Source organism: Spermophilus citellus (assembly GCF_964194105.1).
Source record: "Spermophilus citellus genome assembly, chromosome: 6".
NCBI lineage: Eukaryota > Metazoa > Chordata > Mammalia > Rodentia > Sciuridae > Spermophilus > Spermophilus citellus.
Genome location: NC_138187.1, coordinates 126,204,481 through 126,221,215, shown reverse-complemented (window position 1 = coordinate 126,221,215; position 16,735 = coordinate 126,204,481). Strand labels below are relative to the sequence as shown.

The window sequence follows — 16,735 nt, the reverse complement described above, 5'->3', positions numbered from 1 at the left end:
TGTGTGGGCCCTGCATGCCCAGCATTGTCACTTCTGTTTACAAGATACTAAGATTTTTCCCAAAGTGGCCAAGGCACTCCTTCATGGTAAGTTAAATCCATTATGGGAGAATTGGAAAAGTTGACACTTTCCACCCAATCTGCCATCTGCCTGCTTGGAAGTAGCACCTTTTCTCATTGCTGTGCTCTACCTCAAGTGTAACCCAATAGAGCTGAATCCAGACTTTTGAAAGACAAGGGAATTCTTTAAAAAGTGGCCCTGCTTCTCAAGAGTGCCTTCCATTGCTTCTCCCTGGCATCTCAGGACATGTCTTGAGCCAATCATTAGACTTTATCACTGGACCTTCCTTTCCAAAGTGGGTCATTGTAGAAAGTGGCTCAGCAGGGCTGGGGATGTGGCTCAAGCAGTAGCGCGCTCGCCTGACATGCGTGCGGCCCGGGTTTGACCCTCAGCACCATATACAAACAAAGATGTTGTGTCCACCAATAACTAAAAAAAAATATTTAAAAATTCTAAAAAAAAAAAAGAAAGTGGCTCAGCAAAGGCAATTTAAAAGGGTAAAGATTTTATACACTTCCATTCTTAAAATCCTATTCTTGAAAAGAGTCTTAAGGCTAGGACAGGATGGGATGTGGGAGGAAAATAGAAAAACTCAGTCAAGAGAAGTCACAGTTTGACAATTAATAATTAGAGAAAAGCATCTTTAGCGTGATCTTGTAAGGTAACAGAAATTTAGAACATTTTATATGCTGAAGCAAGTGAATGAAAATATTTTTATTTTTAGAACTCATCCTTAAATCCATCAAAGCATGACTACCACCCTTCCAATCATGAACTTTTTATTAGAGTTCCCCTTGATTACCTCCTTTCTGTGTATCAGAAGGGCAATAGAAAACTTACAGAAGACATGGGCATTCCACTGGGACTCCAACTTCCCAGGAAATATCAGCTAATAACATAAGGATTCTTAGGTGATGCAGCCAGTCTTCTATCCTTCAAACAAATTGGGAGCAGGAGATGTTTTTAGACATTATTAGTCATTTGAAACCATGCTTATGACAGCCCCTTAAATTTGAAGTCATTTCATTTGTAGTTAAGGTTATCACATCCCTGCCAATTTTATTAGGCCTTTTCGAAGACAAGGATTCAGCCTTAACAATGATGGCTGAAACTAGCTGCACAACTATCCTATGAAGAAAAGCATGAAATCAGCATTTAAGTAAAAAAGAAGAAACAATGTATGGTTTCTAGTTACTCATTTTAAGATTGCTGTGTTTTGATTCTTCAGTTTAAAATGAAGGCAGTAAGGACCTAAGTTACCTACAAGATGCCTCTGTTGCTTTCCTAGGGTTATGGTACATCCGCAAGGTATATTCTCCTCACATGGCTAAAACTTCTCCATTTTATGTGATATAGCTGCATGACCTAGGGTGAAACATTTACTATTTAAGAGATGTTTCCAGTCCTGGGTACATGCTAGATTTTAGCTGGGAGAACTCACTCAGAAAAAGCACTTGCAAAGATGTAAGTTATGAACACTTGAATCTCGCATCCTGCCATAAAGTGCATCAGCAAGTGAATTTAATAAAACATGCTGTTTAAAATAGGCTGTAATTTCCTGTTTCTGCCTTTCCCTTCACTATCTGTGACAGGCTGAAGAACGATGACTAAACGAATGGAATTTATACAAGTTAGTCTGGTGGTGTTTGCAAACCATTGCCATGAGCTGCTTCTTTGGTAAACAGTTCTCTGGTGGGCTGTCTATGATTGTTTTTTTTCCCCTTGGTGTTGATCCAGTTAACTTCGAAAATGCAAACTACTTATTCATAGCCTGAAAACACCTGCTTTTGACCACAATGAAGCTAATAGAAAGTATAGTCATGTATTAATCATTTCTCATGAAATTTCCCATATTCCCATTTTATAAGTATTTCTTTGATTTAAAGTGATAAAGTTAGCACAGTAACTTTATCACTTCTAAGCTCATGCTTCTAATCCTAGCAACTCAGGAGGCTGAGGCTGAAGGTTCAGGGCTAGCCTAGAACCTAGCAAGACCCAGTCTCCAAATAAAAAAGAGAAATCAATTAAAAGGTCTGAGGATGGGGGTTGGTGGTAGAGCACCACTGGTTCAACCCTCAACACTGAAAAAAAAAAAAAAAAACCTAATAAAAATAAAGTGATCCCACCTTATAAAATGCCTTATCTTGGGGACAGAACCCACATAGAAAAGAATTTACAGAGATATAAGTTGTGATATTCCCACAGAGATCCTCAAGACAATGAACAAATATCAGAACTTTGTGGGGAAAGGATCCAATCTACACTTTGGCTTGTGCTGCCCAAACCAGCTGGGCCTTTAGTAGATACTGTTTCCATCCAGATCATTCCATGAGAGCTACTGAATCCTGGAATGTGATGTGATCAGTCAACTCTCACACAAACCAGCTCTGAGGCTTCTGACATGTCTGCAGCTGCCTCTTGAGGTTGCTGCAATGAACTAAGCTCAGATATGGCATGACCCTTGCATTCTTGCAATTGAGAGGTGAATGTGTCGCTCTAAAGTTTGCCTAGCACAGCAGTCCGATAGCTACACCATCTTCAAAACTCACAACACCCCCCTGTGCTGATAACGAAAAAACAGGACGAGAGGCTAGGCAAGGGATTTTGGCAGAAAGTTAGGGAGTTGATCTCTGATCCAGTAGAGTGGAGGAAGTCTGGTGCTCCACATGCGTTACAGAATGATCAGTTTAAAAAAGACTAAAAAGGAAGACAAGAAAAAACATCTCAGGGATGAAAGAATTTCTTTTATGTTTTTGCAGGAAGAGGGAAATGACTTGTCTGCCCTTTCAGGAGCCAGAGGAGTTTCTTGTTGTTCTCCAGGTCTATAGATGCCGCCCAACTGTCTTTGTGAGTAGGTATAGGCATTAGCACCTGTCTCCTGTTCAGTTCAGGCGCAGAAGTTGTGGGTGTCTAATGAGATTGGGATGTAGCAGAGGGTTAGGAGTGTGGGGTTTGGAGTAGAATTGTCTGGATGTAAATCCCAACTCCGCCATTGTAGCTGTGCAGTCCTGGCCAACGAGCCACATACCTCCTAGTGCCTTTGTTCTCTTGACTGTAAAATGGGGTGGCACATGGTATCCACATCATAAGGTTGTCAGGATTAAAGTCTTCAATATTGAGGAAGTGACTGAACCTGGGGCAGGTATGCATTATGGGTGTATCATAAGAGCAAGCCTCTGTGACTTTTCCACTACTGTCCCTGGATGCCCTGTGACAGGGTCCTGACAATACTAGATTCTCTTTTTGATGGAGAATGTTCAGCCTCTGCAGTTTTGTACAGTGAGCTTGAAATTGAACAGGGGGATGTTGTCAAACTTGGGGTCCCAGGGCTTTTAGACAATTATAAAAGCAGTCTCAGGACATTGGTGTCCCTGAGATACATTCAGTGCTTCCAAAAGCATATTGAAACTCATAAAATTTCCTGAAAGCAGTTGCATTGGCAAACCCATGTCAGATTTCTTTTTACCTTTGTTGGAATTAAATCAGCTCTAGGTTGACCCATTTATCACAGACTGAGAAGAAACTGACTGAGAAAATCAAGGCATGATTCTTTTTTTTTTTTTTATTGGTTGTTCACAACATTACAAAGCTCTTGACATATCATATTTCATACATTAGATTGAAGTGGGTTATGAGCCCCCAATTTTACCCCAAATGCAGACTGCAGAATCATGTCGGTTACACATCCACAATTTTACATAATGCCCTATTAGTAATTGTTGTATTCTGCTACCTTTCCTATCCCCTACTATCCCCCCTCCCCTCCCCTCCCATCTTCTCTCTCTACCCCATCTACTGTAATTCATTTTTCTCCTTGTTTATTTTCCCATTCCCCTCACAACCTCTTATATGTAATTTTGTATAGCAATGAGAGTCTCCCTTCATTTCCATGCAATTTCCCTTTTCTCTCCCTTTCCCTCCCATCTCATGTCTCTGTTTAATGTTAATCTTTTCTTCCTACTCTTCCTCCCTGCTCTGTTCATAGTTGTTCTCATTATATCAAAGAAGACATTTGGTATTTGTTTTTTAGGGATTGGCTAGCTTCACTAAGCATAATCTGCTCTAGTGCCATCCATTTCCCTGCAAATTCTATGATTTTGTCATTTTTTAGTGCTGCATAGTACTCCATTGTGTATAGATGCCACATTTTTTTATCCATTCATCTATTGAAGGGCATCTGGGTTGGTTCCACAGTCTAGCTATTGTGAATTGTGCTGCTATGAACATCGATGTGGCAGTATCCCTGTAGCATGCTCTTTTAAGGTCTTCAGGGAATAGTCCGAGAAGGGCAATAGCAGGGTCAAATGGTGGTTCCATTCCCAGCTTTCCCAGGAATCTCCAAACTGCTTTCCAAATTGGCCGCACCAATTTGCAGTCCCACCAGCAATGTACAAGTGTACCCTTTTCTCCACATCCTCGCCAGCACTTGTTGTTGTTTGACTTCATAGTGGCTGCCAATCTTACTGGAGTGAGATGGTATCTTAAGGTGGTTTTGATTTGCATTTCTCTGACTGCTAGAGATGGTGAGCATTTTTTCATGTACTTGTTGATTGATTGTATGTCCTCTTCTGAGAAGTGTCTGTTCAGGTCCTTGGCCCATTTGTTGATTGGGTTATTTGTTATCTTATTGTCTAATTTTTTGAGTTCTTTGTGTACTCTGGATATTAGGGCTCTATCTGAAGTGTGAGGTGTAAAAATTTGTTCCCAGGATGTAGGCTCCTTATTTACCTCTCTTATTGTTTCTCTTGCTGAGAAAAAACTTTTTAGTTTAAGTAAGTCCCATTTGTTGATTCTTGTTATTAACTCTTGAGCTATGGGTGTCCTATTAAGGAATTTGGAGCCCGACCCCACAATATGTAGATCGGAGCCAACTTTTTCTTCTATCAGATGCAGAGTCTCTGATTTGATATCAAGCTCCTTGATCCATTTTGAGTTAACTTTTGTGCATGGCGAGAGAAAGGGATTCAGTTTCATTTTGTTGCATATGGATTTCCAGTTTTCCCAACACCATTTGTTGAAGATGCTATCCTTCCTCCATTACATGCTTTTAGCCCCTTTATCAAATATAAGATAGTTGTAAATTTGTGGATTAGTCTCTGTGTCCTCTATTCTTTTTTTTTTTTTTAAAGAGAGAGTGAGAGAGGGGAGAGAGAGAGAGAGAGAGAGAGAGAGAGAATTTTTTTTTAATATTTATTTTTTTTAGTTCTCGGCGGACACAACATCTTTGTTGGTATGTGGTGCTGAGGATCGAACCCAGGCCGCACGCATCCCAGGCGAGCGCGCTACCACTTGAGCCACATCCCCAGCCCCTCTGTGTCCTCTATTCTATACCATTGGTCCACCCGCCTGTTTTGGTACCAGTACCATGCTGTTTTTGTCACTATTGCTCTGTAATATAGTTTGAAATCTGGTATCGCTATACTGCCTGATTCACACTTCCTGCTTAGAATTGCTTTTGCTATTCTGGGTCTTTTATTTTTCCATATGAATTTCATGATTGCTTTATCTATTTCTACAAGAAAAAGGCATGATTCTTAATAAGTGCATTTTGTTTTGAAGATAGTATATTTTAAAACATTGTCTGTGTTGAGGGACTAAGAAGTGTCCCTTACAAGGGAAAAGATTAAAAACCACTAACCTCTGACTCACCCCCAGAATTTGCCCAAGTTCCAGTTGATTCTATTAGCATATTAAATGGGTCTTTGAGAAAAAAATGGTGTTAAGTTTAATATATATATATATATTATTATTATTATTATTATTATTATTATTATTTAAACTCAATACTATTCCCTGGCAACAAAAGCCAAAGCAGAATTTTCTAGATAATCATAACTGAGGACTTGGCCTATCATAAAATAACTACGACAGAGAGCTGGAAGTGTGGGTCAGTGGTAGAACACTTGTCTAGCATGCATTAGGCCCTGAGTTCAATCCCCAGCACTACAAAAAACAAACAAAACTAAGATACAGTTTCCACTCATAAAATCTACATTTAAAAAGCAGAACTACCAGAGTTGTAGTTAAGGGTTAACCACAACTCTTAACTATGGGGTGATTATCCCTACTTCAAACTATAATCCCTTTTTAATGCTACCTCTCAATGCAGCCCAACTGATGATTTCAAAAAAGATTTTCATTTACAAAGTTGCATTTCCCTCTCTGACCACTTTTCAAGAGTATATATTTTTCCACAAGATGAGATGCACCTGTAGTGAAACTTGCTGATTGATAGGACCTGAAATGAGTTTCTGAACCGTGTGATTTGAGAATGAGAAATGGGCACCAGAGTGTAATGAAATCAGTGTAGTTTGGGTCATGATGGTTCCAGGACTTCTCAGCAACAGGGTCTCCTCCTACGCCCCCCAGGCTCTGGAATGGCATGATTGGTATCCACAGTTGCCATTGCGGTTGATTGACAAAAGGAAAGGGAAGGCCAGGACACCTGAACATGCTCAAGGATATTCCAGCTGTGCATCTCCAAACCCCTGTCCTCTCTGTTTGGAAACCCAGAAGATGATTCCAACCAGTAATGATGATCAATTCGATTTTTCAACCAGTCCAGCCTTGACCTAGCTGGTTTTAGCCAACATGACAATGCTCCCTGGGAAACATTGTTGGTACCCAAACAGAAAGAACCTTAAATAAACCTTAGGATCATCTGTCCATCTGGGTGTTTTAATGGGTGAATAAATAGATACGTATGTACTGGAAGAATCTTGGAATGGAATTTGTAAGAATTAATTTCCAACTATAATTATAGCTCAGATAAGATTTAACTTAATCATTCATTGTTAAATTTTTCTCATTTTTAGCTATTTTCTTAGGGTCTACTACTCATTTCTGGTCAAATAACTGCTGTTTCTTAATCACAAAATTATAGCTAAAGCAGTGATAAGGGCATTAGGTTAGGAGTTAGAAGACAGATTCTTGTCCATCTCTGGTACCTGCTAGCTGTCCTACCATGAACAGTGTCTGGGTGTCAAGTGAAGAGGCTGGACCTAAAGGGACTCTAAGATTGTTCTCTTCTGAGTCTAACATCTGTGACTCCAACAACCTGGGATCTTTCTGAAGATTTGCATTTGAATTTTCTACAACATTTTTCTTTCCTTTGCTTCTCCAGGTTCTACCCCCTTGGTGAAACTGCTTCTGGGTGTTTTAAAATTTTATTTTATTTTATTATGGTGCTGGGCATTGAACCCAGGGCCCTAGTGCATGCTAGGTAAGCCTCTACCACCGAGCCACACCCCAGCCCTCTGAATGATCTTTAGAGACTAAATATGAGATTTTTCTGTTCAGAATCATTGCTTTCTGCATTTGGCTGCCAACCTATTGTCTGCATTACATTCCTCCAGATAGTCCACGCTCCCCATCCTCAATACAGCCACTCTACCCCTCCCCCTGGAGTGCTCCCCCGCCCCCGTTCCCCGCCCCCAGCCCATTAGCTGCATACACCCGGAGCCAGCCAGGCACAACGCTGCTCCTCTTGGCATAAGATTGTCCTCGCCTTCAAGCTAGTGTGGTGCAGGCAGGGGATCCGTGAACCCTCTTCGCTCTCATGTTTATGCGTAATAAAATAGCCGACTTTCCTCGGTTTTATGAAGACAGTCCTTGCCGCTGTGACTATAACTGTTTTTTTTTTTTCCATACCAGCCAAGATTATGGTCCCATAACCCAATTAGTGTCATTTGGTGGTGGTCCAAGTGCTTCCCCTGCACGAGTTTTAATTTGGGGATCCCCGGAGGCTGCACTCCACATCTGTAGCCGGCCTGTTCTTCCTCTCCCCTTATTTGCTCGAGGTTTATGGGAGGATTAGCTGTGTGGTCTGGGAGGCGGCTTCCTCTCTTTCATCCACGCGGCTCTCGAGCCGCCAAGGAGCCTTTTACTTTTCCTCAAGCCCTGGCACCTGGAGGGCGGGCAGCCCAGGCGACTGGAATGAATCAGTGGATGCCCTGAAGGCCCCAAGGGGCGCGGCCTTGCAAGCATGGGGGAGGGAAGGATGTGGGAAGGCTGCTTATTGGGCAGCTCACCTCTGCGCCACGCAGGGCCAGGCTGAAATCGCCGGCGCAGGGCGTAGTGTCCTCCCCCCACCCCACCCCCGCGCCCCCCACCCCACTCCACCCCCGCGTCCCTCTCCACCCCCGCTCTCTGGCTGGCGAAGGCTGGCGAGGGCTCCGGGCGCTCATTGTGCAGGCAGCTGGCACCAGCTGGGAAGGGGAATTAGCATAACAAAGAGCCGAAGCGAGCGCGGCGCGGCCCTGCGGGGGCTCTGCAGAGCGCCCCGGGCTCCGAGGAGCCGCGCTGTCACCAGCAGCAGTGCGTCCCCGGCCGTGGGGCAGGAGACCTTCTTTGCCCACCGCTGGCGCACACTGCCTGGGTCTGGGCGGCTGGACAGGCCAGGAGAAGGCAGTGCGTGTGGGTGTGAGCGTCCGTGCAGCGCCAAAGTGTGTATGTGTGTGTGGATGTGGATGAGTGTCAATCCCTATCAATATGCGTCTGAGCACGCGTGTGACCGTGTTCCTACGTGTGAGTGCAGGTGGGCAAGGGACCCAGCAACTCCCTTCCCTCCCGCCCTGGAAGGCCTCTTTGTTTATTCCTTTCGGAAAGAGCGCTCGTTTTACTTACCTCGCCAGTTCTTAATCCTGGCTGTACCTCGGAAACCCCCGGGGAGCTTTTACAAAACCCCTAGGCCCAGGCTTTGCCCTGGAGAATCAGGACTAATTAGCCTCCACTGAGACCCCCCAACGTGGGCGGTGATTCCGAGCGACTGCTGGGCTGGGAACCGCGGAGCCAGGCGCTGACCTTGGCCTAGAGCGAGTGCGGAGCAGGGAAGGGCCAGCTGAGCCTTGGATATAAGGCCTTGAAGTTTGTCCTTTACCCTCACTGACCGAGGTCAAGTGCACCTTCTTTGGCTGCGCAATTTCATTAACTACATGTAAACCTTCCAGCAGTACCGTGGGAAGAAAGCTGGCTCAGGAAACGAAGGCTCAGTTGTGTTACAAAAGGTCACAAAGCTGGTATTTCGCCCCCACAAAACTGGAACCCAGGGCTGTGGAACTCCAGAGGCCACCTTCTTCTCATTGTAATATTTTAAAATAAAAAAATAAAATAAGATAAAAAGAACCCCCAAACACAGCTTTTAGATTGATGCCAGACCTTGAGTTGGCCAAGTCCCCAAAAGGACCCTGGGATGCCTGCGGGGAAGTGAGGGTCAGGCTGCCCCAGACACCACGACCCGAGAAAGCGGACATGACCCAGACAACGTCCCTAGAAGAAGCCCGGGACATCTCCAGCCACCTTCGACCTGGGTCTCCCCCTCCCTGGCCACAGATGTCACACAAAGGTCCCCGCCCAGCCTCTGCAGACTCCAGCTCCCAGCCCACTCTGTACGCAAAGAAAAGATGACAGCACCAGGGATTCGGGGTCCTCAGGGAGCTGTCTGCAGCTATGCTGCCCTGGGCGGGATAAGGAGGAGGTGGGAGGAGCGCCCCAGCAGGGGATCCAGTACCTGGGGAACCGGGCACTGCCCCTCCGCGGCTCGGGCCTGGCTTCTGGGCCTGCCTCATTGCCAAGCTTACCTGAACCGTGCCTCTCAGAGCCTCTGACCCCCTTCGCGACGTGTATCAGTTCCTTAGGCTGAGCAGCCCTGCGGAGAGAGAGGAGAGAAGTAGATGAGCTGCCGGGCTCTGCCAGCCCCAAGCTGCCCCATTACTCAGAGAACTGTTTTCGATAGTGTAAGCGCTATGGGGAGCTTCAGCATGACCAAGTTCCAGAGAGACTGGGCTTCTAAGGCCACCCAGGCTCATCACCCATTTTTTACAGACCTAGAGATACAGGCCCACGTTGGTGAAGTGACTTTGGAGGTTTAAAAGCCTTCTGACTGCCTTGCCCCAGCCTTGCTCCCGAGCACCAGATGCTTACTTAACACGTTGAACCCAAGGGCTGGGGAAAGTACGGTCTTAGGAATGTGGGCAGCATCTGGCCCCTGAGGTGCCCGGGAAAGAGAGGGAGGGTTGGGACCCTTGATCCCCAGCCTCAACATCACCCATCAGAGTTAAGGAGACCAGCAGGTGAATGGGTGGCCTGATGGGGCTGCTGGTGGCTGCTTTTGTTATTAAGAGTTCAGAATTCTCCCAGGTTCTAACAACTGTGTTCACTCTCAATAAATGGTTTCTTAATAATCGTTTTAATTAGCAAAAAGGCTGTCTTATTAAAGCTAATTAAAGGCAATTTGGGAACCTTATTTTCATACAATCATAAAATTAGAGAAACAAGAGGCTGGAGAAATGGGGGATGTCTTGGTTTTAATGCAGAGGGGGCAGGGAAGAGCTCGGAAGAGACCCTAATCCCAAATCTGGCCTGTGGGGTAGGAGTGTTCAGTGGATAGGCTGGAGACCCCTGACTTGGATGTAGCTTCAGACTGTGCTGGGGACCAGGTGCAAGGAGGAACCTCTGTGCACATCCTCCAACTGGGGCCTCAGAGTCACTTGGACTATTCCTCCTTTTCCTCCCTCTGCTCCTGGTTCGTCAGTTCTTGCCCTCTAATTTTTACATATTAAATAAAAGAAGGCACTACTGTTGTTCTGCTACCATTGCACCTGGCACCTTTTTTCAGGGTGGTACAGTGGAGTTTTTATTAAGGGTATATGACAGTAGGGCTCTCTAAGCCTCTCCCCTTCTTCAGGGGGTCCCAGATGGGAACTGGGAGGAGGGAGATTCTCTGTGTGTAGTCCTTGGGGCAATGCCAGCCCCAGCATCAAAGGTGGAATTGTGCATGTTGCTGTTAAAGTCACAGGAGACAACCTAGTCCTCACTGTAGCCCTGGATGTCCTTCAGGGTGTTGTTCGATGCCTGCTTACCACCTTCTTAATGTCATCATACTTGGTGGATTTCTCCAGGTGGCAGATCAGATCCATGACTGACACATTGGGGTAAGCACACAAAAAGCCATGCTAGCAATCTTCCCGTTCAGTTCAGGAATGCTCTCGCCTGCTGACTTTGCAGTGCCTGTGGACACAGGGATGATGTTCTGGGTAGATGCGTGACATCATGCCAAAGTTTCTCAGAGGGGACAGCAAAGACTTCTGGGTGACAGTGATGACAGGAACTGTGGTCCTGAGTCCCATCACGCACATCAACTTGTCATGGATGATCTTGGCCAGGGGTGCTAAGCAATTGGTGATACAGGAGGAATTTCTGGTGACACTAAAGAAGTTGTTATGTTTCGTGCCTGTTACAAACATGGGGGTATCAGCGGAAGCCTCAGAGATGATGACCCTTTTGGCTTCATCCTTCAAATGAGCTCAGGCCTTCTCCATGATAGTGAAGACACCAGTGGATTTCACAACATACTCAGTACCAGCAACACCCCATTTGATGTAGGCAAGATCTCACTGCTGGAAGATGGAAACAGGCTTTCCATTGATGACAAGCTTCCCATTCTTAGCTTTGTGCCATTGAACTTGCCATGAGTGGAATCAAACTAGAACATGAGAATCATATAGTTGAGGTCACTGAAGGCATCACTGCTAGTGACAATATCTCCTGCTGCTGGCAACAGCTCTGCAGGCCTATGTGCACACTTCTGTTCTCAACCTGCACTGGGCCTGCGTGTTCAACCAAAGCGTGATGTCCAGGTCAGGGTGTCTTGGCACATAAAAACAAGCACATAGACAATTGGTCTTCAATTCAAATGAAACACAAATGGTCCCTTTGTTCACAGTTCATAGCGCAGGCTTGGAGACAGACAGTAAGGATCAAGTCGTGGCCCTTAATTTTGCCAGACTTGAGAGCAGTCCTGATGACCAGGTGCCCAATATGAGGCAAATTTGGTAACTCTGACTTTAACTATCCTGCCTCAGGGACATGACTGGTACTCCCTGAAATGCAGAGAGCCACCCCTGGCAGCTTTAACCTGCCAAGCTTCATTCCTGCCTAGAGGCATAGCTTCCACGATTCCCCGATTCCCCGGTGGCATTCCCTCCCCAGCTATTATGTGACTGATTGTCCTAAATCACCAGCCTCAAGTGAGCATTTAACCTCCCAGCACTTTCACTGCCCTCCAGACTTCAGCCCAGGCCACATGTCAAACCCTACCTTCTGCTGTCTGGGGAGGAACCTTCTGATTCATCTTGTCTGTCCTCTTCATGTCCTCTCCTGCTGGCCTACACACACCCCACCATCACACCACCAGCATTCAACCCTGCACTTAACCTAGGATAAGCTCTTCTTGCCCCCACATCTGCAGTCACTTCCTCTCAAGGCCCATTCAAGGTTCATGCTCCATTGAAGCTGTCATAGGGCCTGTTGCATGATATAATACGAGAATCATAGTTTTTTGATGGGTGTTAGGGGGCTGTCTCTTAAGAAAGACATTATAAAGTAGAAATTCAGTTGGTTTTGGAATCACAGACCTTTGTTACAATCCTGGCTTCACATAACTTTGTGACTTCAAGCAAATCCCTTGATTTCTGTAAGCTCTGATTTTCTCACTAGTAAAATGAGGCTAATAATGTTACCTACATAACTAAGTTATTGGGATTTATGGATAAATAATGAGCACAAATCACTCGTAAGTCACCTTACGCAATGCCAGGCACATAATACTAATAGCTCTGTGATCATTGTCCTAGAGAGTCCCCCACTTTGAGGGATTTCCTGGTTATCTGAACTCCTGCCCCGCCTTATCCCTAGAGGTGCTAATGTCTCAGGGCCTGCTTGCTATCTCTTCTCACCAGGGCCCTTTGCAAATCCCTAGGATGGGCTTCTTCTCTGGAGTTCACAAGCTAGTAATATTTAAGCATATACTATAATCAGAACTCCACACAAGGAAGACACGGAATGGGGGTCAGTTCCTTGTCTTCATTCTCCAACCTCCATCGCTGGCTCTACCATTCTTCTCCTTTGATGTAGTGCCCTGAGGCCATCCATGCAGGCCAGGTCAGGCCTGGGATAGACACAGCACTTCCCAGGTGGTAGACCTCCTTCCTATGGCAGAATTCCACAATTTAATAGAGTTCTCCAGCAAATCCTGCCATAATCCAAGAATCCGTGCCTGTCCTTGAAGATGCAAGTTGATGCATACTTACATCGATTTTGCAAGGCAGGTCTTGTGACTCTCTTTATATGTTGCTTAGACCACAGGACAATGAGTGGCTATGAGTCAGCAGGGGCTCCTGTCCTGCCCCCGCCCCCAAACTAGCATGCTTTGGATGAAATCTTAACCATGGCAAAAGTGACAACGGAGGAGGGACAATGAGCAGTTCCACAATACATGTACTAGTGTTTAGCTGCCTATTCTCAAAGTAATTGTTTAAGTAGAGGTCTCTACCTTGATAATAGCTATTATCACCAGACCTTATGCTTAGTAGGATCTCCTCATCAGAAGGAAATGCAAACCTATGACATTTGGATTCTAATAAGCAGCATGCTTTCACCTACCAGGGCTGTAATGGAAGCAGTCGCACTGTACAAATTAACCAGCAGTGTCCCACATACCAAGCACAGTGGTTATTTTCTCCATTGCAGCCAAGAAAGGGACTTGTTTCCCAACCCTGAGCATCCGCAGTTATGTCAGCCCCAACACAGCTTCCGCTGGGGCTGGAGCTACCCTGACATGTATGATTAAAGCCCCACGTTATATGGCAGTGGCTGCATTTTCAAGGAGACGAAGAAACCGCACAGGACCCCTGGGGCAGGACACAGCGGTGCTCCTCAGAACATTTCTTTTAAAAAAGTTGTCATGAAATCCAATTAACCAGCTGGAAGGCCAGCGTGGGCAGGCCTCCTCGGGGTTAATAAATAATAGAACATGCCCTGCATTGGAAAGGGTATCTCTCTTCTCTAAGCTTGCAGGCTGTGACAAGCCCTCCTGGCAGGAGGAAACTCGTACCACCACCACCCTGGTCCCTGGAACTTCTGTGGGTCCTGCAGTAGGTAGGACCCTTAGGTAGGTGGCCTAGAGTCCTGGGGGCACCTTCTCCCATCCGTCCATCATGAGTCACCAGTTTATCAACCCATCCTGGGGAAGGGAAGGGCTTGTGTCTTAAGGGAACAGAATATTAGAATGGGGTCAGGGACTCTGGTTCTAGCTCCAGGTCTGTCTCATTCCCAAGTAAACTATTCAGAGGCTTCTGTTTCCAGCCCCATTCTGTGAGGTGGGCATAGAAGGCCCTCCTCACTCCAGAGCTGATCCCCTGGGTGGGCCCTCTGCTTTGGCTAGGCCAGACCAGCACTATTGCACAGAAATAAAATTTGAACCATGGATATGATTTTAAAATTTCCAGTAACCTCATTAAAAAAAAAGAAGTTCAAAAAAGAAGGTGACATTAATTTTAATAATGTATTTTATTTAATCTAATATATGCAAAATATTGTCACTGTAACATGGAATCATATAAAATTCTGAACAAGATATTTCATATTCTTTTCTGTGTTGCAATGTCTGAAACCTGGTGTGTGTTTTATATTTACAACACATATCAATTGGGATGAGACACATTTCAAGTGCTCAGGAGTCACGTGTGGCTAGTGGCTACCATTTTGGATAAAGTCAGTCTATTTCCCCATAGTCCCTTGTACAGGGAGTCATGCAACTCCTGTCTTGATCATAATCACTTTCTCTGCTCTCCCTGCCCTCTGGGTACCATATTCTTGTTTCTTAGGGGCTCCTCAGCCCAGTCCTCTAGTTCAAAGCAGGGAGAACACTGAAAGACATTAGAATCTGCTGTCACTCACAGCAACTGCCCAGTGGAAACTCCCAGGGACCAGAGGGTCAACATCCTGGGGTGGACACGCTGTGGCCCACGTTCTCCTGCCTCATCCACCCTGGCCTGAGCTGGAGGTTGTGTGGGGCCATCCTAGAGCCAGTAGAGCCATGAAAGGCAGACAGGGGTGGAGGACTGCATAACAGCATTGTTCCCAGGGTGGTGAGGGCTTTTGTTAGGAGAAGAGCCAGAATCCTTTAATCCTCTGTTACCAATGTGGGTGGCAAGTAAAGTCTTGTCAGGGAGAATACTGGCAGGAAGGTGAGCCACATGCCTGAATAATCGCCGGCTCTACCACTCTTCTCCTTTGATGTAGCGCCCTGATGCCATCCATGCAGGCCAGGCCAAGCCTGGGACAGACACAGCACTTCCCAGGTGGTTTTGACTGGATGTGGATGTCTGTGGCCTCTAATCAGGTTGCAGATGGTTCTTTCTACATGCTTCACAGCTGAGAGCATCCTAAGGAGGATACTAATCCTGGGTTCATATATTCTGAACCCCAAATTTAGATATATGGTTTGAAAAATAGGACTGTCCTAGGGATGTCACTGTCTCACTATGCCTGTCCTTCCCTGACTGCTCCCAGGGAATAGCAGTGGATGAATGAGCATAGGACTGTCACAGGCAGGGAGCATGTGTCATGCAGCCATGGTCAGTGGGTTAAATAGAGGGTGCTACAGGAAGCAGAGAGCTCTGGAGGAAGTGATGTTCATGGGTCTGAAATTCAGAACATGAAGCAGCTTCAAAGAGGCCCCCGAGTGGGGAAAGCCATTCATTTCTAAGGGGTGACATCACTGGGTTCTAGTTCTCAGGCCCTAGAGTGGTACCAGGGATTCTGACAACTCTGGCCTGATGTCACCACCATCCCCTAGGCTTTATAAAAGGCAATTGCCTAAGTTATTCCTTACATTTACAAAAAAAAAAAAAAAAAAAAAGTTCACCTCTACTATGGTATGTTTCTAACAGTGCTATAGGATTGGCAGGGTGGCTTTTATTAGCCTTTTAGTACAGGTGAGAAAACAAGCTCAAGAAAGAAATAGACTCTTTTCCTAGGGGCAGAACCAAATTGAGCTGGCAGATTTTTCCAGCAGAGTTTTCCAGAATCATTGCCCCCAGGTGACTTTAAAGCAGAGATCTTATAATTTGGAGATCATTAGATCCCTTTGGGACTTTGACGGTAAAACAACTTTGAATCTTCTTGATGAGTAAGTGAACTTGAAACCAGGCACTATGGCATATAACTATAATCCCAGCTACTTGGAAGGCTGAAGTAGGAGGATCACAAGTTTGAGGTCAGCCTGGGTAACTTAGGGAGGATGGCAAGTTGCAGATCAGCTGGTTTCAAAATTAAAAACTAAAAGGGCTGGGGATGTACTCAGTGGTATAGTGCTTGTCTAGCACACATGAGGCCCTGGGTTCAATCCCCAGAATCAAAGAAAAGGAAGGAAGGAAGGGAGGGAGGGAGGGAGGGAGGGAGGGAGGGAGGGGATGGGACTTAACAAAGTACTTCTTGAAATCTTACAGAAAATATTATGTATTACCACCACCACCACCACTCCTCCCTCTCCCCCGCCTTTTTTTTGCAGGAGTGGGGGTTGTGTGAGAGTTGGAGACAGGAGGAAAGAGGATCATATTTTTAATGGCTAAGAATTAGCGATCCTTCCTTTGGCAGATGAGGAAACTGAAGTCCCCACAGTCAGTGGTTTTCCCAGGATTACATTAGCCTCAGAGCAGAGATGGGGACTGGAAATCTGAATGGGTCTGCCCTTTTCACTAGACACCAATCTAATGAGGTCTGCAGATGTCTGAGCTACTCATAGCTCCAGGGAGCCCTGGTTTGGGAAGCACCAAGCCCTTGAACAGAAAGAGATAGACTGATGTGTCTGTCACTGCCTCTCCACCTGTAGCTG

General features: G+C 45.7%; 1 pseudogene across 1 annotated transcript in view; it reads right to left on the bottom strand.

The window, feature by feature from the left end:
* Window positions 1–10,740: 10,740 nt before the first annotated feature.
* LOC308651294 (glyceraldehyde-3-phosphate dehydrogenase-like) overlaps window positions 10,741–16,735 on the bottom strand; it is a 37,473-nt pseudogene continuing 31,478 nt past the window's right edge. The window contains exon 2 of the transcript in view: window positions 10,741–11,542. The product of the transcript in view is annotated as a glyceraldehyde-3-phosphate dehydrogenase-like (transcript). The remainder of the gene's footprint in view (window positions 11,543–16,735) is intronic.